This window comes from Pieris rapae, chromosome 22 (genome assembly GCF_905147795.1).
Source record: "Pieris rapae chromosome 22, ilPieRapa1.1, whole genome shotgun sequence".
NCBI classification, from domain to species: domain Eukaryota; kingdom Metazoa; phylum Arthropoda; class Insecta; order Lepidoptera; family Pieridae; genus Pieris; species Pieris rapae.
In genome coordinates, this window is record NC_059530.1 from 4,120,114 (window position 1) to 4,145,608 (window position 25,495).

General features: G+C 33.8%; 1 non-coding gene across 1 annotated transcript; it reads left to right on the top strand.

Annotated features, from left to right (window-relative positions):
- The first annotated feature begins 891 nt into the window (after positions 1 to 891).
- On the top strand, positions 892 to 24,380 carry LOC110997033. The gene is made up of 22 exons (XR_006750976.1): positions 892 to 1,084; positions 1,738 to 1,928; positions 3,686 to 3,834; positions 5,267 to 5,412; positions 5,750 to 6,003; positions 7,180 to 7,341; positions 8,451 to 8,695; positions 10,634 to 10,691; positions 11,219 to 11,408; positions 12,081 to 12,277; positions 12,721 to 12,869; positions 13,205 to 13,350; positions 13,968 to 14,221; positions 15,194 to 15,355; positions 16,625 to 16,868; positions 20,279 to 20,473; positions 20,951 to 21,144; positions 21,471 to 21,619; positions 21,703 to 21,848; positions 21,936 to 22,189; positions 23,084 to 23,245; positions 23,965 to 24,380. It is a non-coding gene; the product is annotated as an uncharacterized LOC110997033 (transcript).
- The last annotated feature ends 1,115 nt before the right edge of the window (positions 24,381 to 25,495 follow it).

Sequence of the window (25,495 nt, forward strand, 5' to 3'; positions counted from 1 at the left end):
GTTGATAAAGAAATAAAAATAGATGTTGTCCGATGTCCGATATCTCAGACATACCCTATGCACACAAAATTTCATGAGAATCGGGAAAGCCGTTTCGGAGGAGTTTAATCACATCGTTATATCTATAATATTTGCGTGTTGTTCTCACGACTATGTAAGTGCGTGCTCCTATTTCACCAAGCCTCCTGCTGATAGAGAACAAATCTTTGTTTTTAATTTATTTTATTATTCTTTATAACTCAAGATGTCTGTGTTTAATACATGTGTTTTTACTTTAAGTTTTTAAACTAAACTTCACTACAGTTAGATATTTACAGGAGGCCAATATCAGGTAAGTCTAACCAATACGGAAAAACATGGCAAGGAGTCTACAACACAAAAAAGTTTGGGGTACTCTAATCTAGAGTAAGATATGATTTAATATTTATTCATATAATTACATTTATTCATAAAAATAAGTAATATTATAAAACGAATTAATATTCAAATTATCTACCAGTTGAGAAGACCGCGTTGCAACTGATCCTTTTAAGGCATCAATCTTCTCCCAGGTCATATTGAAGTCAATTATTTATGTATGACCAATTTTCAACTGAAAATATTTTACTATACATTTTTAAATATATAGTCATGAACCGTCCTTAAAACCAAACCGTCTTCCACTGGGAGATGTGAGCAGGCAATGATTATAGTAAGCACGTGCAAGATAATATCCAGATATATTATTACACATATAATTAAACAAAGGACAGCTATCACCTATAATTATTTTTAATTGGTAATTCCGTTCATAGATAAAATTTGACGAATCACTTTATAATATCTAAATATGTGATACAGAGAAGTATAAATGTGATGTAGGCGTGAGAAAAGGTAGGATTGTGATATTTGAAGTATTCTTGTAAAATGTTTAGATTATTATTTATCGCCGTTGCAGTGAATGCAGCCATACAGTTATTACCTGAGCCCGGTGATTTGGCTTTACACCTTAGCGAAGATGAATTTGAGGATTATTTGGACAAATGGATTGATATGGATCAGCGGAAATGGATGAACTCTACGAGCGAATCGACCGTTCGCAGTGGTATTTGATTTATTTTTTATTTCTATTTAAATACAAGATTATGAAATCATGCACATTATATTAATGGGTCTTGGAAATGCCAGTTTATTCACGATTTTTACGGTTCTAGTCAAGATTCAATTGCACATATTGGGCTGATAGTTGACGCTAAATATATATATAATAAGTATTATCTTTTATTAACATAACTTTTACACATTTAAAGAAAACAATTTTTAGCGGATTGAAGTTATGTATTATTGTAACTTATAATTACAAAACTTGAATCCGTTAAAAATTGTTTTCATTAAATATATAATAAGCTTAATTCTTTTCGTTTTCAATACTTATAAAAAAAATCAATGGCGCTATAACTTTTGTAGGTCTAGGCTACATCTGTTTTATCATCATTTATTAATCTAATAGACAGGTGATAAGCCTATGCATGACGCACGCCTTTGACTTTTAAGGCAAGTGGTTTCCTCACGATGTTTTCCTTCAACTTTCATGCGAATGTTAAATGCGCATAGAAAGAAAGTCCATTGGCGCACAGCTGGGGTTTGAACCTACGACCACAGTAATAAGAGTCGCACGCTGAAGCCACTAGGCCAACACTGCACTTTATAAGAGTTTTAAATATTGTTATCTGTTTATGGCAACACGACGTTTACAAGGCTGCAGTCTTCGAGTGAATGGAGATTTCGCCGAACCCCAGCCAGTTTTCATTCGTAGAAGCACCAACTCATATCTTCATCCGTTTGACAATTCTGGAATTGTGCGACTTAATGCTGGTGAACAGGTGACCGTAGCTTGTCCAGGACGCACAATTGTTCATCCCCGCGCTTTTACAACCACAACTACAGCAGTAAGTAGAAATAGTATCACCTCGACATCCGCCGTTCCACAACTGCGCGTTTTTCAAGGCAGTTTTTGCCGTGCACCACCACTTTGTGGAACCAGTTGCCCACTGAAGTATTTTCGAACCAATTCGACTTAAGGTCCTTTAAGAAAAGAGCGTAAAAATTCTTAAAACGCCGGCAACGTACTCGCGAGCCCTATAACATCGAGTGTCCATGGGCGGCGGTATCACTTAACATCAGGTGAGCCTCCTGCCCGTTTGCCCCCTGTTCTATAAAAAAATATTCTGGGCCGTTCAAGTGTTACGTAAGCACTAAACGGGCCCCCCCCCCCCCCCGTTTAGTGCTTTGGGTTCTGATTATCTTATTTCGTGATTACGTCATCAGTAATTATTTACTTTTTCACACATATTACTCATACTATTGTCTATATTTGAAAACAAAATACAAGCAAGAGGCCTCTCGGGAGGAGGGGATAGATTGCAGTAAATCTTCTTATATATCTTAAATCTTTATTATAAGTACAAAATTTGTACATTATTGTAATGGATAAATAATTTTTAATCTCATATATACATTTGGATTTATAAATGTGTAATTTCAATTCATTTCATACATGCATCAGACATATTTCTGTATATTTAATGGTTTTATGGCTCACAAATGAATTTTGAGACTAATACGATATTGTTGATCGCGGAAATGTTGAACTCGTGTGAATTGAATGCACTCGTACTCACGAAAGGGTGTGGGTTTCATTTGTTTCTGAGTGTTTTATATTAGCGTATCAGCGCTAAACAACTATATTACGGAAGGATAAATTGCTACCATACCATTTAACAATTAAAATCCATGTATTGTAACATTGATTTTAATTGTTAAAATCTGTATTTTATATCTGTTTGTAACAATTGTAACAAACATATAAAAATTTAACGAAAGATTACAAAACTTTAAAATAAAATTATATAATAAAATTTTAAAGGATTTCTGTTCCTGTAATAAGGTTATTTTTATAATTTGTTTTAATTTGGTTAACTGGTAATATCTACCCTAAGAAGATTAATAATAAAAATACTGTAATTGCTCACATTGCTTTTTTTAAGACGGTTGGATCGTTCATAACATTTAGAGTACCCATAAAGATTATTATTAGATTGTCAATCATATAAAAAATACGTTACAGAATTTTTTTCCTCTCCCTACCTCCCTCTTTCGGCTTGTTTTAAGCAAGCATTAGTGATTCAACATCATCGTCAAATCATCTGTTGAACATTGTATAAGAAGTTCGAAGAAATTGTATTCGTTTTTACAACAAACTCCCAAGCGAAATTAGATAATTATCACTAAATAAATTCAAAGCCCACGTTAAAAGTAAATAAATTAATAAAGCCTTTTATAAATGTGACCAATACTTAATAGATCCTTATCCTTGGGATTGATTTGCTCCAGTTCAAACAATTTGTATTAAAAACTTGGCGATTGAAAAGAGTGGCGGAAAGTTTTTTGCCAGTTCTTCTTACCCGCTCTACGACCTTGACTTGCGAACTGGTTGTAAATGTAAATTTACAATTAATTTAATTTTTTTTGACGTTCATAAGGGTACACATGTTTACCTATATGAATAAAGATATTTTTGAGTTTGAGTTTATAACATAATCACAATTACAACACAACTTTAACAAGAAGCACACCAATCATTGTCCAAGCCCTTAAAGATTTCATGAAAATGTCTTTGATATTTAATTCTATTAACGCTTTTTAGACTATTCAATGCTCGAGTGGAACACAAATAACAGGACCAGGTTTCATTGACGGAAGAGGTGCGTTTAATCAACTGACTTGCACTAACCATGCTTTTCATGAAGCTCAGGAAACAAGCCAACGTTGCCATAATAACAACATTGTTATTAGGTAAATTACATTTTATATAATTAGCCACCTTTATGAATTGAATACGGAAATGCCGAGAGAATGTTTCATGGTTTCAAAAAAATAATGGTTCGTTCATGTAGGTTTTATGTAAATTGATTGATATGTTAATGTTGAGGTAGGAAAAAATCTTGGCATACACAAAATTTACTTATCACCTGGCTGCACCCCGCGAATGAATGTGGTTTTTTTTAAAGTGACGTTTATGTTTTGGATAAGTTGATAATCTAAGGGCCTGTTTATAAAGAATAATAAATTAAATTAAAAACAAAGATTTGTCCTCTATCAGCAGGAGGCATGTATACAAGGTATACAGCACATATATAATGCATTTTCTACAGTTTAAGTTACAATCTTCAAAAACATATAAAAATTTTACACTTTCCAACAATTTTATTTTTTACCAGTACTTTTCTATTTCAAAATGCTTGTTCGGCTAATATTTATATGATTAGGAATTAGGTAAACGCTTTTGTTTAAACTCGGTATAATTAACGTCATACATTAAATAATCTAATTCATCAAATTAACAAAGTAGATATCAACTTAGAATTGTGTTATCAATACAGGATATAAAAGAGTATTTTTAGAATTGATTGGTTCCATGGCAAACTTTACTTTTGTACATAAAGTACCTTATTCAGATCTTCTCGAGCTCTTACCATTCCTGTCAGATCTCTAAGCTCCCACAGAACCTTCGGACTCCCAGAACCAACATTAGGTTCCGCGAGCATCTCACACTAAATATATTAAGAATAAGTTAAAACAACTATTATTGTCCTAACCCTGGTATCTTTTTTTTCGTAGTCCTGATTTATATATCTTGTGTTGTATTGTCTACTTCGCTAAAGTTCTGCTGTCATGTTTTGCTTTGCATTTTGTTTTTATCAGTGAAACTTTGTGTGGATAAATCCAATGTGTTAATTTTGATGATTTATTTACTTTTATAGAGATGTATCTGTTTTGTTTCCTAAATAAAAAATGCTTTAGTCTGCGTTAACCATACTTCTAGATTCTTCTTCTTGCGTGTTGAATGTAAGTGCCTGCTCCTATTTCACCATGCCTGCTGCTGATAGAGGATCTTTGACAATCTGAGACAATTCTTTGTTTTTAATTTATATTATTATTATTAATTACTTAAGATATCATGTGGAACATGGTGTCATGGTTGTATATATATAGCTGTAAGGACAAACGTTGTGTTAAACAAAAAACTTGGCGATTAAAAAGAGTGGCGGAGAGTATAAACTCCAGCCAGTTCTTCTCTTCCGTTCTTCACCCTTGATTTGAGAACTGGCAGTAAATGTAAAATTAGAAGCATTTAATGTATATTTCTCTTTTTGACGTTCATAAGTATTATATTGACTTCAATTACTTGCTGTTAATGTTGTTTCACATATAAAGCGTTTTACAGGGTCGGTTTCATAGTAAACAACGTGTTCCATACAGTCTTCAATTCGTGCTTCGACAAACAGCGATTTGAAGTACTATATGTGTGGATGCCTATGGACGCGTCGAACGCTGTTCACCAATCTGGGGTGACCAGACCGAGCTGGATAGGTATGTTTTTTTTAGAACAGTCGGCAAACGGGCAGGAGGCTCACCTGATGTTAAGTGATACGCCCATGGACACTCTCGATGCTAGAGGGCTCTTGAGTGCGTTGCCGGCCTTTTAGGAATGTGTACGCTCTTTTCTTGAAGGACCCTAAGTCTAATTGGTTCTGAAATACTTCAGTGGGCAGCTGGTTCCACAAAGTGGTGGTGCGCGGCAAAATCTTCCTTAACTAAACTAAAAAAGTTAAACTAAGAAAGCCTCAGTGAGCAAAATGTATAGCCTTGGCACACACAAGACACTTACTTGTATTAATACATTTTCACAATCTTATGACTTTTTCAGCGGGAAATTTCTTTCCCGGAGTGGGAGCGAATAATCTTTACACTCAAGTTCAACAAAAGCAAGCTATAGCAAGGGTAGTAGGAGAGGAATTGGCCAATAGATATGTCACAACCACACAGTTCTTGGCAAGAGGACACCTGGTCGCTAAAAGTGACACCGTATTTGCACCAGAACAGCGCTCCACATTTTACTTTATTAATGCTGTGCCTCAATGGCAGCCTTTTAATGCTGGTAACTGGAACTGGCTGGAACAGGTAGGTTTGTCGGTGCCATGTTAAATGTATTTATCCATTTTACAGACGCTAGTATACAATTATTATTTTCAGTTATGGTTATAGAATCGTTGTTTCTAATACAGCTTTATTTTTTTCCACTCAATTACTTATTTAATTAATTTTATCATCAGACTTTAAGGGTCTGTTTCACAATGTCCGTATAAGTTCCAAATAAGCTATTTATTACTTATTTGTAGGATAAACTGTATTTTTGCGTTTCACGACTGTCAGATAGCGCTATTCGTCATGAAATGCGAAGTATCTAATTCGGAACTTTTATCTTTCGAATAATTTATGTGTTGCAAAGCTATTTGGCACTTTATCCATACATTGTGAAACAGGCCCTAATAAGAGTTATAAAACACAAAACGAGAGAATAATAAATAGAAGTGGTAAGAAGTAGTAACACACAAATCTATAAAATAGTACAGAGAGTTTTTACACCGGCTTTTTCTTTCGGCTTACACCCTCTGTCATGAGTAGGGATGCCTACAGGTTCAAATTTAATGACGTGACGTGGTGAAGTGACACCTGTCTATCTTATGTTCCATAGCAAACGTATTTTATTTTATTTTATAATGTATATATATATATATAACGTCGTGTAAAGATCGAGTTGGCACTTGTAATCGATTCAGGCGACGACGCAACGTCAGCATTTTTTTTAATACTGCAAAAATTTGCAAATTTTTGGTGAGGCAATTTAGCTTACTCGCTTAGTAACTCGGACCACTAATGTTTTATTTATTTTTTGTATAATTTGGTTATAACTGACATGGCCTTATAGTATATTACACAATTACATGCCTGTGTACTTTATCATTTTTCTGTGCATACTGCCAATGTCCCCAGTAAATCAGTGCTGTCGTCTCAAGGTCTAATTTATTTATTTATCCGTCTATACTTTATATTACAAGTTGTATCGGTACCGGATTCTGCAAAAATTTGTTAAAATTTCATTGAAATTTGAATTAAGTAATTTGGTAAAATCCTTACTTTTCTTACTTAGTTCTGCTTTTTCTCTACAATTAAACTCTAAACTGTAGGCTGTACTTCTTGTCTTGAAAACAAAGACATTGTTTTATCACATTCTAAGCAATTTGCATTACTTTATTAAATAGTACAAATGCAATTTAAATTACTTAAATTTAACAGAATCTACGAGCTCGTATCGGTGCCGTTGGTTACAAGTGTATGATCTACACCGGCAGCTTCGGAGTAACTCAATTAAGAAATCAAAATGGACGCTTTGTAGACATTTACCTTGACAATACGAATGGAAATCGAAGATTGCCGGTGCCTCTTTATATGTATAAGGTAGGATCATTTTCCATTTGCTGACTATATATGACAGATCATTTAGTATGAAGTTTGTTTAATTGAATATAAATAATAAATAAAATTAAAAACAAAGATTGCCCTCTATCAATAGTGGGCATGGTGAAATAGGAGCACGCACTTACATTCTCGTGGGTTCAACACGCAATTAACACAATTAGTACTTAATTAGAGTGATAGTATTGATTGATCATAGAGCTACTTGTGATCTGAATGCAGTTCTCGCTGTTAATCGTCGAAATAAACCAATTTTCTGGACCCGGTTTAGGGTTTTTACTCTTTACTTTTTCTCATTAATAATATTACATGAGAAAATATATACAACAATACATTAATTAATTGTATATTACAACAAGCAATGAACATAAGACGTAATAAAAATAAATTATCAGTTACACAACCCAAAAAAGAAAGATAAAAGAATACAAAAAAGCCGATAAAAAAGTTGTTTGAAAAGCTGGCGGTAAATATGGGATCCTTAATTTACCCCAATTCAACTTTGTGTTGAACTTCTTGAACGATTTGTCTTTATGGAGTACGAATAAGTCAATATGTCAATCTATGTTTATAAGAATTATAAGAAAGTGTTATTACAACTTTGCACAATCTGAATCAATCCTGAAAAATATTTACTGCTAATCTACTTTTAATGAAGTTTGACATACATGAGAGCGCTCTCGATTTTTTAAACGACAATTGTATTTTACAATTAAAACTGTTCCTACCTGGGACTTATATATACCATACATATAAGTAATAAAATAAAAAAATTACTTTATTTGGCTCAAAACAAACATTACATTCTAAATACAATATTCACTGTGGTCAACCTTATACGTAATATACTTCTATGAGAACTAGCGTTTAAACTAGGCGGAGCCTGTATCTCAAACATAATATATATTTCCTCCTAGTTATTACAAGTTGAGTTGCGTTTAGAAATACGAATCTGAATATTCATACCATCATCAATTATTGTGTATATTAAAATACTCACGTTATTCAATTATAATACATTTAAGACATTTAAATTAGTAATACTATTATTAAAATAACTATTAAATGACATGTACTATTTATTCCGATAGGTGGCGTACGACGCAAGCAGACGTGTTGGAACTGCTTTTATTAGTATTAACAATCCTTACTACACATTAGCTGAAGCCCGAGCTCTGCAGTTCTGCACAGATAGGTGTCGGAATAACAACTCCTTCAGCTGGCTAAGATGGCAGCCAGATCGAGTGGATCTTGGTTATAGCTTCTGCTGTACTATCGCTGACTTCAGAAGAGTAGTACCCCACCTGCCAGCTTTTAGTGTTAACGGATTACTTGCGTAAATAAAAATAGTTCAAAATAAACTGTTCTTTTGTTTTTTTACCCACGCGGGGTTGACTAAACCCTAGGAGTGTGAACATCCATGGGAGAAACTTGATCTTTGAGGTATAAAATTGAGATTACATACAATTAATTTGATATTACTACTTCCGTTTATTTTATAGAAAATAACATTAAATAAAGCTTATAACTTACCTATTAAGATAAACTAAATATTATACGTTACAATCATACATGTAATATTTCTTAGAGAAGGCGTTTCCTTTCACCTTCTAAAATTGACTACTCGAATAATTCACCTCAACTCTAATCATCAAGATTTCTCGTTTAATTGAAAAACAAAATAATCCTATTTTAATACTTACGTAGAAAGTATCGCTCTAATCAGCGGATTAATGTTAATAAATGAACGATAAAATAGTTTTAAACATTATGATGATTATTAAGTGCACAAGTCTGTTTGTATGCACGCGATGAACTACAAAACAGATTTTTCTATGTTCAGTTTGATCCTTAACCACATCATTAAAAACAAAATTATCACTAACATTTCAAAAATCACATTACATGCATTTATTGAAAATCTCAAACAATATCTTGCTAACCTATCCCTGTATACAAATACAGAACATATTGTTATTGTACAAAATAGTTTGAATAAGTATGTCATGTAGAAATAATTAAGTAAAATACTGTTTACATGTGAAAAGGAAGAGACTGGCTACCCACAACACAGGGAATCCTAGTGTGGGGGCCAGTGCACTTTACTACTAAATATTTCTGTATACATATTGTGTCTTATTAAGATTTTCTTTCTTTCTTTCTTACTTTCAATACAAGTCAAAGTTATCTCGTAATGAAACTCAAAATTGTATACCTATTCGATATGAAAATAGATGTTTAGACAAGGTTTAGACGTCTTATAAATGTTATCATGCAATTATCACAATCCTTATAGAGCTTAATAATATTGATACGATGATTGATAGCTGTATAAACCCGGTATCGTCATTGGTAATTCCCGGGTTCTATTTTCAAAAACGAATCGTATATTTGCTTCCAAAGCCGATATATAATATTAGAACTTGCATTTGCTATTTTTTTTAATTATTATAAGGTTAGGATTACTAGTTAATAATTTGAATATCTTTATCACAGTACTTATCCGTTCTATGGGGTCACAGGTAAAATCTTTCTTAGCACCTGCACTTACACAAAAGGGAATAAAATCGAAGTTCAAAGAGGAAAGACATCTCTCTCATATATTTGGACAGATTATTATTATAATGTTTTTATTCTATGTAACACGTAAGTAAGATGTTCTTATTTAACATTTCTATTGATATCACTCTGATAACATGAAGGCTAATTTGAATGATTGATGTTTCTTATCTTCATTTTTGTTTTCCCTCGTGTACATTTGATTCGATTTAATTACTAGCGTTTTAATCTTATCTTATAAGAATGGGATATACTAGCTTTGCTCTGTGGTTCCACCAGAATTATTGTGGCCTTAGAACGATGTTCAATAGCCTTTCTCGGCTAAAAGGCGTAGAATGAGTAGAAGAACTGGCAATAAACTCTCAGCCACTCTTTTTAATCGCCAAGCTTTTTGTTTGACACAACGTTTGTAAGAAGCTGCAACCATTACACGATGTTCCACATGTTAAGTAATAAATAATAATATTAATTAAAAACAAAGATTTGTCTTTAATTAATATTATTATTTATGACAGTGTTAAAAATCCTATATCAGCAGGAGGCATGGTGAAATAGGAGCACTTAAATGTTTTCGTATTGCCGTTATGTATATATAGAATTTTATAATATTTTTTCACACCTTGAATTATATTATTATATTATATTATATTATATTATATTTATAGCTCAAAGCTATAAATATAATATTTGCTGTACGGAATATTATAACGTGCAGATGTCTTGAAGAAAAGTTGATTATGATGATTTTCTTCGTCGATATTGCACGCTATACAGTAACTTTGTGGCTGTATTTTCTGATGTATTTTCATAAAATAAACTTTGTCGATCGCATTTTCCTCTGAAAAAATCTCAAACATTTTCTGACAATAAATTTTTCGATGGTGGTAATTTTTTTTTTCTTATCTTAAGTCTAAAGCCAAAATTAGTTGAAACTCAAACGATGGAAGCTCAAAAAAACATGCCACTTGCATGTTTTTTTTATAATTCCATGTATACACGTTGTTTTAGAAATTATAAATAAATAAAATATCAATAATAATACATAAAGAAATACTGTCTTCACAGGCTCTTCGCCAGGTGAGAAGACAGATGGAATTCTAGCTTGAACACATATGACAAAACACGAGTGTGTTGCGATACATTTATAAATCACAAACCTCTAATTAAATCAATCAAGTTTTACGGGTGTTCATAGTTATCGTATCTTATCATTTTAATCCATATCTTTAAAAACACAATGCTATCATCCTATAATTGTCATTTTTCCTTGGCCAAAGAGCTGGCCAGGACCTAATTCAAGATGAAATTCCTTCTACTTGTCACGTTGTTCGTAGCGGTGTCTTCGATCCCAACAGAGTTGCCATATCCAGATGAACTGGTCTATAAACTCGGGGAAGAGGAATTTGAGGACTATGTTGATAAGTGGATAGAATTCCAACAACGGAAATGGACCAACACGTCCGAAGGAACTACCACCAGCGCTAGGAGTGGTGAGTACTTTAAGCGACTTACTTCAGGCATTTCATGTACTTATTACAGTACATTTACTTATCTGTCTTTTGTCTATGTAGCACATAGACTTTTAATATGCTTTAGGTTTAAAAAATACTGTATGTATTTAATTTTCAGACTGATTCAGTTTTTATCACTCACATAGAGTGATTCATTGTCCGACTAACCAATCCAAAAAAATCAAATCTTTTTTTCATTATCAAAAGGTTTTGCGTTTTTCTGAGAATGAACATTTGTGAAAGATAAATCAAGAATATCATCATTAATTTGTTGAATTAAGTAAGGTTACAGTTTAAAGATAGAAATGAAATTTTACAATAATATAAACAATTATTTAATACCTCTTTCATAGTGATCTCCATGCTTACGAAGCAAACGCAATAACAATTGGTTTTCATAGCAAGTCTAAGACGATACGCTTAGACGTTGTAAGAAATACATCATAATAAGGGTTTTATCACAACATAATTATTGCAATTGGCACCGTGTAATTTTAAGTTACAAGTTAAACACAAGTGGGAGTGTAGTGTATTTTTGGTTAATATAGTTGAGTGCCTAACCTAATCTAACTTATACTAGTAATAAAAAATACCTGAATAGCTGAATTTCAATAAATTAATAAGCGTTTAATTTTAATTACTCCTTTGCAGGATGCACTCTGAATGTGCGCAATGACTTCTCAAGTCCACAGCCAGTTTTTATACACAGATGGTTGAACAACTACCTAGCACCACATGGCAACACAGGACAAGTTCGCCTCAACACCGGAGACGAAATTATTGTCGCGTGTACTGGATCCGGACGTCAAATACGACACCCAAATATCATTTCCAATGTTGCTGTTGCAGTAAGTATCATTAGGGATAACATTCCTAGCGCTTCCTCTGTGTAACACACAAAAAATCTTGCCCCTTTTATATCACATATCTCAATACAATAAAATACTTATTAAAATATGTACATTAAATGGATATAGATTTGTGAAAATGAAATGAACAGAGAACCTTAACAAACCGCAGAACTCATCATAATCGTGTAGCCTCAAAACAAAAAAACTCTTTGTAACAATTGCGCCCATGGACACTCTCAACTTCACTGTGCCAGCAAGTGTTAAGTACATACATAGAAAGAAACTCCACTGGAGCAAAGGATTTGTACGAACATTTGGCCCACGAAATTTTGAATTAATATCTTTGTTACACCTAGTATAAGATTTCGGAGTGAAACCTTTAAATGTTAAAAGCATGAAGTTTGTCTTAATCGATATATCATCTAGTCAATATATTTCAGACGGCAAGATGTGTGAACAATAACCTGGTGTCTGGTGCAGGTTGGTTAAACGGAAATCGCGCTTTCAGACAATTGACATGTAATGACCATTCTAATAGTCAAGCCGTTGAGACAAATGAGAGATGTTATGGCAATAATGTTGTTATAAGGTAAATTTAATTATAAAGGTATTTTAATTATAAAAATCTTGTTTCTCCCGGTCAGATCGCCATCGCCTTTCGAAGGTTGGCGAACATCATGGCTACTTTAATTTTAGATGCCGCGCTCAGAATCATTTAAAACTTTTTGTGAACTTGGTGCTTCCAAGCCATTGTTCTTTTTTTAACTAAAACGTACCTCCTCTATTGACCAAGCTTTTTTTATGTTTATTTTAAGTTTTAGCTTATAAGTAATCCTATTTTCAAATGTTTTCTTTTACATTTCTTTTGGAAAATAAATCTATGAATACCACACCAATTGTTACAAACATAAAACAATATTCTAGAGTCGGATACGTCGTGAATAACGTATTTTATCCAACTTATTGGTCGTGCTATGACAAGCGCCGATTCGAAGTACTGTATGTTTGGTATACCCAAAATCCAAGCAACTCTGCTCCTCAGACTGGCGTTGACCGACCTAACTGGATGGGTAAGGTTTTTGATACAAATAATATTTAACGCCTAACCCCTCAGGAAGTAGCAGCCCGATTTCATACAAAATCCTTCTGAACTTTTAATTTTTTAATCGCCGTAAGCTGCCCAAGCTAACTACTGGCATTTTACTCCATATTTACAATTACACATAGTGCTTGAAAGCATGTATTAAAGAAAAGCTGTGTAAAAAGGCTTACTACTAGGGATGCACATTCAAATTTAATGACATTGATTAAGTGATATCTGTGTCTTACGATTCCATAATAAACATATTTTTTTATATTTTTATGTGAAATTAAGGACTCAGATATCCGTACGAATGCCACGCTCATTTCTCCGTATCTCAGTTACAACAATTTGTTTTGAAATGGAAAGCACACAAGTTGAACCACGGGACAAGTTCTAGTTGAACAGTTGAGACTTTTTTTTTATAGAACAGGGGGCAGGAGGCTCATCTGATTTGAAGTGATACCGCCGCCCATGGATATTATCGTTGCCAGAGGGCTTTCGAGTGCGTTGCCGGCCTTTTTTAAAATTTGTACGCTGTTTTCTTGAAGGACCCTAAATCGAACTAACTACTAGACATTTCTCTAACACTTGCCTAAATTACAGCTGGAAACTTCTTTCCGGGAGTGAATATCAACAACCTGTACACGAGGAATCGCCAGCGCGAAGCAATAGCTAGATCGGTTGGGAACAACATGGTCGATAGATACGTGACCAATCAGCAGTTTCTGTCACGTGGTCACCTCATTGCTAAGAGCGACCAGGTCTTCGCTACTGGACAGCGAGCAACGTTCTACTTCGTGAACGCTGGACCTCAATGGCAACCGTTTAATGGTGGAAATTGGAACAGTCTCGAATTGGTATAACTTTTGTAGTCTTTCATTTGTTCGTAAAGGTCGTCACAATTTTCATAAAAATAACGAGCATGCACCTAGTTTTTCAAGTTCATATTCAGAAGTTAAGAGGTGAGGTGGAGAGGCTGAGATTGGGACACCATACGTAGCGCCAACTTTGACTCCCGTATGTCAAAATGCAATTTTGATGTATTGAAATGTAGTCGGATTTAGCCGTATCATTTCTGAAATTTCCCTCAAAGTACTATTATTTCCTTCATTACTGTGGTTCTTGTTTTATTTGTAAAAATATTTAGATACAGTCAAAACCGTTTACGACGACATCGTTTAGAACAACAAACCGGTTATTGACCAAAATCAAAGGTCCCTGCTGAATGGCTGACTGGTTCTCAATAACAACGTCATCGGCTGTTACGACTATCAGTTATTACGACCATAATGAGTTCGATGTTATAACAGATATTACAGTATATATTTTATAATAGTGTAGTGTATAGTCTCTCCTATACCCACGCTGTTAGTGAAAGCTATTTATTTATTATTTATTTATTTATTTTGTACTCCTACAGCTAACACAAAATACCTACATATAATAGCCAACAAATACACCGAGAACATAGACACAGATGGAATACATACATTATATAACAAAATGATTTACAAAAGGGAACAAACAAACAAAGTATTTAATACAATTAACTAACTGATTAAATTTAATTAATTAAGCCTAAATTGGTTGTGTTGTGTAATGGTGTAAAGTGTATGTGGGTCGTGCTTATGATGTAGATGATTTTGCGCTATGTATATTCTTAATACATTCTTAATACATATAAAAAATATTTACAGAATCTTCGTGATCGCATTGCCCGATATTCTTAATACATTCTTAATACATATAAAAAATATTTACAGAATCTTCGTGATCGCATTGCCCGATATTCTTAATACATTCTTAATACATATAAAAAATATTTACAGAATCTTCGTGATCGCATTGCCCGTGCGGGTTACCAAACAACAATTTACACGGGAACGTTCGGAGTCACACAACTTCGTAACTCAGCCGGTCGTTATGTTGACCTATTTCTCGACAACACTGGCAACAATCGTAGAGTACCAGTTCCCCAATACTTCTACAAGGTAAGAATAAATTAATTATTTAAGTATTCATTCTTATCATATCGATCGATGATCATTTGTTTATAGGAAAGATTAAAGATATGCATTAGACTATTATCGAAGCTAATTAAATATTTAAGTTGGCATCATGTGGACAGTAACGGTGACCCTAGAGCCGGTGCATACCTCGCTCAAGTATAACAGCGAAGGAATGCTGGCAGCATTTAAGTTCCCTGGCAGGGAAATCCTTCTTTGAATTTGTTTATATTTCTAATTAATAATTTTAAATTATTAATATATAACGCACGCTTCATCATTGTTTTTAAATACAACAATTATAATCATCTAATTAAAATATAACTATTAAAACTTCGTCTTCAATGGTGAAGCGTTGAGCGTGCCAACGCGCCGTTCTAAATATATCCTATTGCAAACCTTTTCGCTACTCAAATTAAAAATTGTGCAATGAAACAAAACTTTTGATGGTTAGACAACTATACTTAACCACACAACCATTTAAGCAACCCAAAAACGCACTTTCTTCACCCAATTCTCTTTCACCTCTGAAAGACAAAAGCTATGCTGAAATTATTTTTGACCGGTTCCTGAGTCATCGGGGTGTTTTAAATAATAGAGATTTTTTTAATCGCAAATAACCACTGAAGTATAAGGGAAATAATTAGATGTTAATTACTAGGTAACGAATGAATGCAATGTAACAGTCGAAGAAAATGCCTACATCTGGCTATACTCTCGGGGCGTAACCCGACGAATTAGGAATTTCCCACCCTTATATAAACTAAGAAAGTCTGAGTGTGCAATATGTAAAGCCTTGGCTCGTATAATCCTTTGTGTAACATTAGTTCAATTATAAAATGTTTTAAATATAAATTATTGTCAAGTACCGTCAATATGTCAAATGGAACTTTTGTTTATTTGATAAAAGCTAGCCAACGGTCCGCACACTATTACATTCATAAAATAATCACAATACTATGTTGAATGTGACACTTGCACTTATAAGCAAACATGCCATACAGGAAGAGTTCAAACAAATATTAAACAAAACTATTAGTGACCAAACCAAACATTAACCAAAACAAAAAAAAAACTAAAATAACTTCTGGAAAAGGCCTGCCCACGACACATAGAATCCTAGTATCTAAAATAAAGCTTTTATTATCTTTCTTAAAAATTACGACGACTCCTAAAATACAGAATCGTGGACAATCGAATTAGAAAAATATAGTCCTTGATGTCCTTAACCAATATGAATCAATCTTATTCCAGGTTGCATATGATGCAAATAGACGCATTGGTACTGCTTTTATTGGTATCAACAATCCTTACTACACATTAGCTGAAGCCCGAGCTCTGCAGTTCTGCACAGATAGATGTCGGAATAACAACGCCTTCAGCTGGCTGAGATGGCAACCAGATCGAGTGGATATTGGTTACAGCTTCTGCTGTACTATCGCTGATTTTAGAAGACGTGTTCCGCACCTGCCATCTTTTACTGTTAACGGGTTGCTGTCATAAATAAATAACAAATGTTACAATTAATACAAGTTATGTTATTTTCGGCAAGACACACCAGAAAAATTTTCAGAATTGTGTGCATCTCTTGTATTATATAATGTTATCCTAACCACCACAGCTGTTCTTTATAAAATAAAATTATTTACATTTTATTTAATTAACCCAAAAAGGATTGTTGGATTATATGTACTTTTTACTCTAAAGTAAAATATTCAGAACTAGTACTTATCCCCATTCCAATCTGAAGATATACCTCATCTTAAGTATTTTTAAAATATTAGTAAAATTCTTACTAACTAAAATAAAACTTAATATGCAAAATATAATATACGTCGGTAACACTGAAAATGCTTAGAACTGGCCAGCTAGAAACATTACTAATATTATTATTTTTTAATTTCAATTTTAGAACTCTATGGTAAACTACATTACATACATGTAATATACATTACATACAGTACATTGCATTCAATTGCCATTTGTTTTTGTGAATTAGCAGCAAAACTCTTGTTACACGTGAAAATGAAGCCCAATCTCTTGTCACTACTTACAATAGCCTTAAAAAGTTTAACCGTGGACTTGGCAATCTGAATATGGCAATCTGAATAATGATACGCGTGAGGGACGTCCTTTAACAGCGATTACTGAAGATAAAAGTGAAACCTATTGTGGATACATCTAATGTGTTTATTTTATGTTTTATTTTTATTGTATATTGTATATATTTGTTTGTATCCAAACAAATAAATAAATAAACATCCGTGCTGTTCGATGCATGATAGAGGAAGATAAGAGAGTGACCTATTAGCAGATACGGGCAATCTTGGCATTGGTATGATTCAAGTACAAAAAATATTACACGACCATTTAGGCTACAGCTTTGTACCAGATGGAATTCCTATCCTATAAATGACGACCAGGAACACCTTCGCATGATCTGGTGTCGGCAATTAGATAGGTTCAACGGCGGTGACTCAAATGCTGTATTTGACATCATCACACGTGGTGAAAGCTGAATATATTGCTACGAACCCGAAGCCAAAAGACAATCAACTCAGTGGGTGTTTCCTTTCGAGGATCAGCCAACTAAGGTAAAGAAAAGAAGTAGACAAGGAAAAAAAATGATTACCTCATTTTTGGTCGGAAAGGTATTTCGCGTTGTGCTAGAAGATGGAAGGACAGTCACTGCAGACTGAAGAATGTTGCAGTGTTGCCTTGGAAAAAATTCGACAGCAGCGCACTCAAAGCACGATCACCAACACGTCAATGCTTCAGCGCACTCCGCAAAACGGACATGCACGGGTAATTGACTGTTGCGCCCTGCGACAAAAAAAATGCCCTGTAAAAGTACTTGGAATAACTAAAGATAAAATTCGAGGTAATCGTTTTACGATCCCTGAAGATTCGGTGAAAGCATACGAAAATGGAATAGAAGATGCCACTAAGGAAGAATGGGCCCACTGCTCTTCAGTGGCTCCATTGAATGCGACGATGTGTAGAGAGGAACGCAGATTACTTCAAAAAACACTTAAAGTATTGGCAACTTTCTACATTGAGCCGTTTTTCGTTTTCTTAACATTTTAGGTGTTACCTACCTAAGACTGTAACGACTTTAAATCAATTCTATTATTTTGTACTATAAACAAAACTCTCCTCAAAACTACAGGGAAAATTATATGATACTAGCGGATCCAACTAACGTTTTAAATATATTAATGTAAATCATTCTCAATTCCACTTGAACACACAAAAATTTTTATCAAAATCTGTCCAGTCGTTTAATGACGAACACATGCACAGAAGTTTATATACATACCAGCTTATTTGTTAGATACCGACTGCAGTGCCATCTGCCGGGCTTATTTGTGAATCTAAACCATCCAGGGCGTCACCGAAACGCAAACAAAAATATTCATTCAAATCGGTCCAGCTTTTTAAGAGGAGTTAAGACACGTACAGTAGAATTATATATATAAAGATAGAGTATTAAAAAAAGTATGTTATGGGTTACCTCTCTAACCCTTACTTTTTAATAGCCTTAATAGCCAAAGGAGCTTAATTTTAAATCCATACTAATATTATATAAAAAAACATCATTGGTCAATCTTATAGGCAAGTAGGCTATCTGTCTTTACGCGAGAAAGTTACGTTTATTACGGGTAATTTACGGGTCACAGTTGCCCGTGAGAAGTCAGAGATGATCGCTAGTTGGCATATATTTAATTTATATGTACCCTGGTTTTTGTTATCTTAATGAATTATAAGCATTGATAAAAGTGGTCCCGTATAATCGCGATAGTGCTTGCTGCTTTGCAATTTTAATTTTTCTTAAGTAGATTAATATTTCAAATATTGAGAAAGATTAACTGCTTACTAACTTACTTACTAAATATAAAGTTAAACGAATGTTTACTGAAATCATTTTAATCCATCTATATATATATATATATATATATATCAGAGAAAGCAATAAAGTAACTAATATTAGTTTATGATCATTTATAGGTATAACGTTTACACTTCTAGAAACTCATGATACACAAATTAAAAGCCTTCTATGGTTGACACACGACGTCGATTTTGTAGATTTCGATGTGAAAGACGTGTAAAACTCCCCGTACGAGCAAGTATAATACTAAATCTGTGTACAGGCGTTAGCCATTGCTCGCAAATGATTTCAATCTGACTTTTTTTAGGTCTACGCCGTTAGACTGTTACCTAACGATGTTTGCTTCATCATACAGTTAGTACACTTGTCTGCAATTGAGGCAAAAATAAAATCCTTAGATGCATAACTTGGAGCGATAAATATCCAATATCTTAAGACAGTGAAAGATTATTGGATTATATTAAAACAACTAAATTATTTTATAAAAACAAACAAGTTGTGAGAATAAAGGATAGAATTAAAATACAATATCTAATAAAGACATATAATTAAGACAGAATAATAAAAAAGATTAGTCCACATAAGAGACCGAAGAATTGGCAGCTACCTCGTACAAAAAATAAGTCTAGCTATTCAAAGGGGGAACGCTGCCTGTATCTTCGGAACCTCACCTATCTTCGGACTTCTTTCAATAATATATTTTAGTTTTTAAATTTAAAGTTACTTTATGTTAAAGTAGTAACAATAATTGATTAAATAAAGAATTAAGACTTAATAAATAAGAGACGAGATAGAACTATCTTCTAATTCCTATAAGAACTTATCAATCAGTAAAGGAATTATGCCGACAGTAAGTAAAAATCAATATCTTTAGCAAATATTAAAATGCAAATACCTTCATAATATCTTATCAATTTAATCTCTATATATAAATAAAAGTCTTTCATATCTCGCAGTCAGCAGAAAACTGAAGACTGGTCTGCGGACCACTTTTCAAACCAACCATTAACGAAAAGTAAAGATGAAGATTTTGGTACTTTTGACGCTCTTTGTGGCGACTTTCTCGCTACCAACGGAGATGCCACATCCAGATGAAATGGTTTTCAAGCTTGGAGAGGAAGAGTTTGAAGACTATTTGGATAAATGACTGGAAAAAGAGCAGAGCAAATGGTATAATATCTCTGAAGTACAAACCACGAATGCTAGAAGTGGTAAGTTATTAAAAGTATTGGATTTCAGATTTGCTCAGACTTAATCATTAAATTTGAACAAGAAAAATACAATTAAAAATCTACAATTATAATTGTCGTTGATACGCTGTCGTAGAAATTATTAGCTTAGGTGCCAGCAGTGGTATCTACTAGAATTAATATTCCATTGAAAAATATATATTGTCATTTATTAACATAGCTTTTACACATTTAAAGAATAAAAGTTTTTACCGGATTGAAGCTATGTATTATTGTAAACTTATAATTATTTAAACATAATTTTAAATTTATCTAACGTTTCGCGTGCTTTACAGCGTGTCACAATGTAAATATATTCCATCCAATATTGGGTAGTCATTATTTTGAAATATTCCCTATATATATAATATTATTAGTTCCCTGCTCTACTTGCTTGTCTGCGAGATAAAACAAGCCTAAAAGTTCGATAAGTAATATTAATAATTATATTTTTTTAAGGTTGTTCACTGAACGTGCGAAACGATTTCGCCAGTCCCCAACCAGTGTTTATTCTTAAAAAAACAAATAATTATCTAACTCCAGATGGTAATTCTGGAGTAGTTCGTTTAAAAACTGGCGATGAAGTTATAGTCGGTTGTAATGGCCGTCAAATTCGTCATCCAAATATTGCTGCAACTAATATCGCTGTTGGTGTAAGTACCATAATACAATTTATAATACCTCCTTCCTTCATAGGTGCGAAATTGTTTTCAAATTCGTAATCATTTATTTATGTAGGTAACATAATGTACACTCACGTCAAAAAAAGAAATATACAATAAATGCTTCTAATTTTACATTTACTGCCAGTTCTCAAATCAAGGGTGTAGAACGGAAGAGAAGAACTGGCAATAAACTATCCGCCACTCTTTTTATTCGCTTAGACTTAAATAAAATTCAAATATTATGCGTTATAAGTTATAAACTTTAACTTTTAATAATTCTTCAGCGAATATAAAACTGCTACATTTTCTAACAGACTGTAAGGTGTGCTAATAGCAATCTAGTGTCGGCTCCGGGTTTGCTGAACGGAAACCGGGCTTTTGGTCAATTGACATGTAACAGTAATGTCAATAGTGAAGCCGTGGAGACTAAAGAAAAATGTTATGGCAATAATGTTATTATTAGGTAAGCAAGGAAGGATGCATTTTGTATAATTTTTCTCTACCCCTACTGCCGAACATCATACATTTTAATGTGTTTAATTGCAGAGTTGGTTACAGTGTTAATAGAGTATTCTACCCTCTTTATACGGTATGCTATGATAAAAACCGTTTTGAAGTTCTTTATGTGTCATACCCTCAAACTCCAATAAATGCTGTACAACAAACGGGAGTCAGCAGGCCTAGTTGGCAAGGTAGCCCATTCAATTCTAGAAGACTAAATTTTTCAAAACTTGTGTAATTAATGAAATCACAATATAAAAATCACCGTTATTTTTTAGCGGGTAAATTCTACCCTGGTGTAGATATTAACAATCTGTACACGCAAAACCGACATCGCGAGGCCATAGCAAGAGCAGTGGGAAACAATATGGTGGACCGATACGTCACAAGTAAACAGTTCTTGGCCCGTGGCCACCTTCTGGCGAAAAGTGAACAAGTATTTGCCGTCGGTCAACGTGCAACGTTCTACTTCATCAATGCCAGTCCTCAATGGCAACCCTTCAATGGTGGAAACTGGAATAATCTGGAACAAGTATGATTATTAAATTAAGGCTAGCTTCCCTAATAATTCCTTGGGGTTGAGTGGAGATGTAAGGTCTTTCCTCATCTTCTACCGCGTTTACAATGGAGGTTCAGAGGAGTAGTTCGGTCTAATAACTGCAGTTGAGTTTCGTTATCGGACGTCAAGGCAGAATACACAATGCCATCCATATCACATCGAATTCCGTCGTTCCACAACTGATCGATTTAAGGCAGTTTTTGCCGGGCATCGCAGCTATATGGAGCCAGCTGCCCACTGAAGTATTTCCGAACCAATTCGACTTAGGGTACTTCAAGAAGAGAGCGTACCAATTTTTGAAAGGCCGGCAACGCCCTTGCGGCAGAAGGCTCTTCCGGCAATGTGAGTGTCCGTGGGCGGCGGTATCACTTGTCATCAGGTGAGCCTCCTGCCCCTTTTGCCTCAAATTTTATAAAACAAAATGATTTTATGAGCACCTTATGTATCTCTTCCTTTCCTTCTTTAATTACTAAAAATAACTTTAAACTTGTCCTTTCTTTAGTGGCCTGCCAGATTTGGTCCAAGTATGTGGTTTTTTTATATAACAGGAGGCAAACCTGATGTTCAGTGGTACCACCGCCTATGGACACTCACATCCCCAGAAGGCACACAAGTGTGTTGCCGGGTTTATAAGACGTGGTACGCTCTTTTTTTAAAGGATCCTAAGTCGAATTGGTTCGGAAATACGTCAGTGGGTAGCTGATGCCACATGTACGTCAAAGTCTACCCAACCTCAGTCGGAGACTGTTGTCTTGTATATGCTACTTGTTAATCGCTTTTCATCCGTTCCACTAAAGACTATTACGTACAATATAATATAAGCTTAAGATAAGGCTTATATATATAATATATTATACTTGTTTTTAGAACCTACGGAGTCGTATTGCCCAAGCGGGCTACCACACAACTGTTTATACAGGAACATTTGGCGTCACACAGCTTCGAAACTCCGCCGGCCGTTTTGTTGACATTTATCTCGATAACACTAACAATAGGCGCAGAGTACCCGTACCCCTTTACTTTTACAAGGTATGTGTATATTATATTTAAGTTCTAATGTAATTGATGTGTATGTGTAAGTGTGTTAAATTTGTGATGTCATATTTCCTTGTATTTTTAAGGCATACACATTGTTTTAGAATGTATACATAAATAAATTTAAAAAAATTTAAAATTGATACTATATATATATATTTTTAATTATGCCGTTTAAAATCCTATGTAGTCCTTATCATATCGATGACCATATTTCTTGATTACATAAAGCTTGTATTAAAGAGATTATAAGTATTAAGGTGGCGTCCATAAAAATATTTAATTAAAAGTTCTTACATATCCAATATTCAATTCAAAATCATTTATTCATATCGGTAACACAATGTACACTTATAAACGTCAAAACAGAAATGTAAAAATGCTTCTAATTTTACATTTACTACGAGTTCTGAAATTAAGGGCGAACGAAAGAGAACTCTCCACTACTCCTTTTGATCGCCAAGTTTTTGTTTTACACAACGTTTGTAGGGAGCTGCAACCATTACACCATGTTCCACATGACATCTTAAGTAATTAATAATAATAAATTAAATTAAAACAAAGATTTGTCCTCTATCAGCAGGAAGCATGGTGAAATAGCAGCACTCACTTACATTCTTGTTACCTACTACGACTTCTACGTTCTTCGGCGTTTCCATATCATTCAGTCTCGACTCCTTATAATGTTTAAGCTTACACTAAAATGTTTCCAGGTGGTATACGATGCTAGCAGACGCATTGGTACCGCATTCATTGGTATCAACAATCCATACTACACGGTTTCTGAGGTCAAGGCTCTGCAGTTCTGTACAGACAGGTGTCGGAATAACAACGCTTTCAGATGGCTCAAGTGGCAACCAGACCGTATTGACATGGGATACAGCTTTTGCTGCACTATTAATGACTTTAGACGCCGAGTACCTCATCTTCCACAATTTCAAGTTAACGGCCTTCTGTCATAAGCATCAAACATCGAACCTCCCCGGATATCTCTCTAAATACAATTTTTTAGGTTTATAATTTTTTTTAAATGTATACATTAAATCAGAATAATTATCTTGGTTTGTATACATTTTTGTTTACATGAAGTATCTATGTGTGAAGCAATAATATATATCTACAGTTTTTTTATATTTTTTTCATTTTGTTACCAATTTCAGCAATAATATATTTGTGGAGAGTGTTGATTCAACGTTCACAAGTAATGACAAAAATATAGCTTCATTTTCGGTACTGAACAAAAATGTACGATGAAACGAAACTTCTAACGTTTAGACAACTATACTTAATGGCAATATTCCGAATTTTGTGTAAACAAACTCCGACTACACATCATACCAAAACACGTAGTTTCTTTATCTAACGCTTTTCTGTTTCAAATGCTCTTCTGATGATCTGATCTATAACCGCTTTCTTAAAAAAAACTTTTCACAATCGTTTCAAAACTTTATACATTCAGTTCCATCTTCTCAGTCTGTCCAATGTTGAAAATTAAAGTATTTTATTTATTAACACTTCGTTGCATTACATAAAAGGAAAATATTAAACATTTTACTTTTACAACAGTAGTTTATATATAAAACTGGAAGTGTACTATGTATGTATCTAATATATTTTTTCGTAAAAACACTTTCAATTCAACCATACCCTGCACAACTGCATACGCAGTTTGGCTGCAGGTAACTCGCTTTATATAAACATCGTCGTATACTACGTCAAGTACCTAATCATTATTATGTCAAATGGAAAGAGTCGCTCAGGGACACAGGGAAGCATAGTGTGGCGGCTACTGTACATTCTCTATTAATCATACTTACATCCTTTTTTATAACGTGTTATAAAACATTTTACTGTATGAAGTTTGACAACTTGATAGCGCTCAGAACGAGGTTGTGATTTGGGGGTTCATGAGATGATATGAGAATTAGTCGAACCTCTTTTAATACAAATTTAGTTTTCGACTCTCTACATACACTACTGTTAAGGCACCTTGACTAAGCCCCCTGGAATACGAATACAATAGTGTGACATAATATAGTCATAGGGGGGACTATATTATGTCACACTATTGTATTCGTATTCCAGGGGGTCGTACACATGTTTCGTCTACCCATCTCGCATAAGGTCAATGGAAATGCGGTATTAAACTTTAAAATAGTTATATAGGCTCCGTAACTGTCAAATATATTTTAATGCTCTTTTTTTTTGTTTTTTTTTTATATAGAACAGGGGACAAACGGGCAG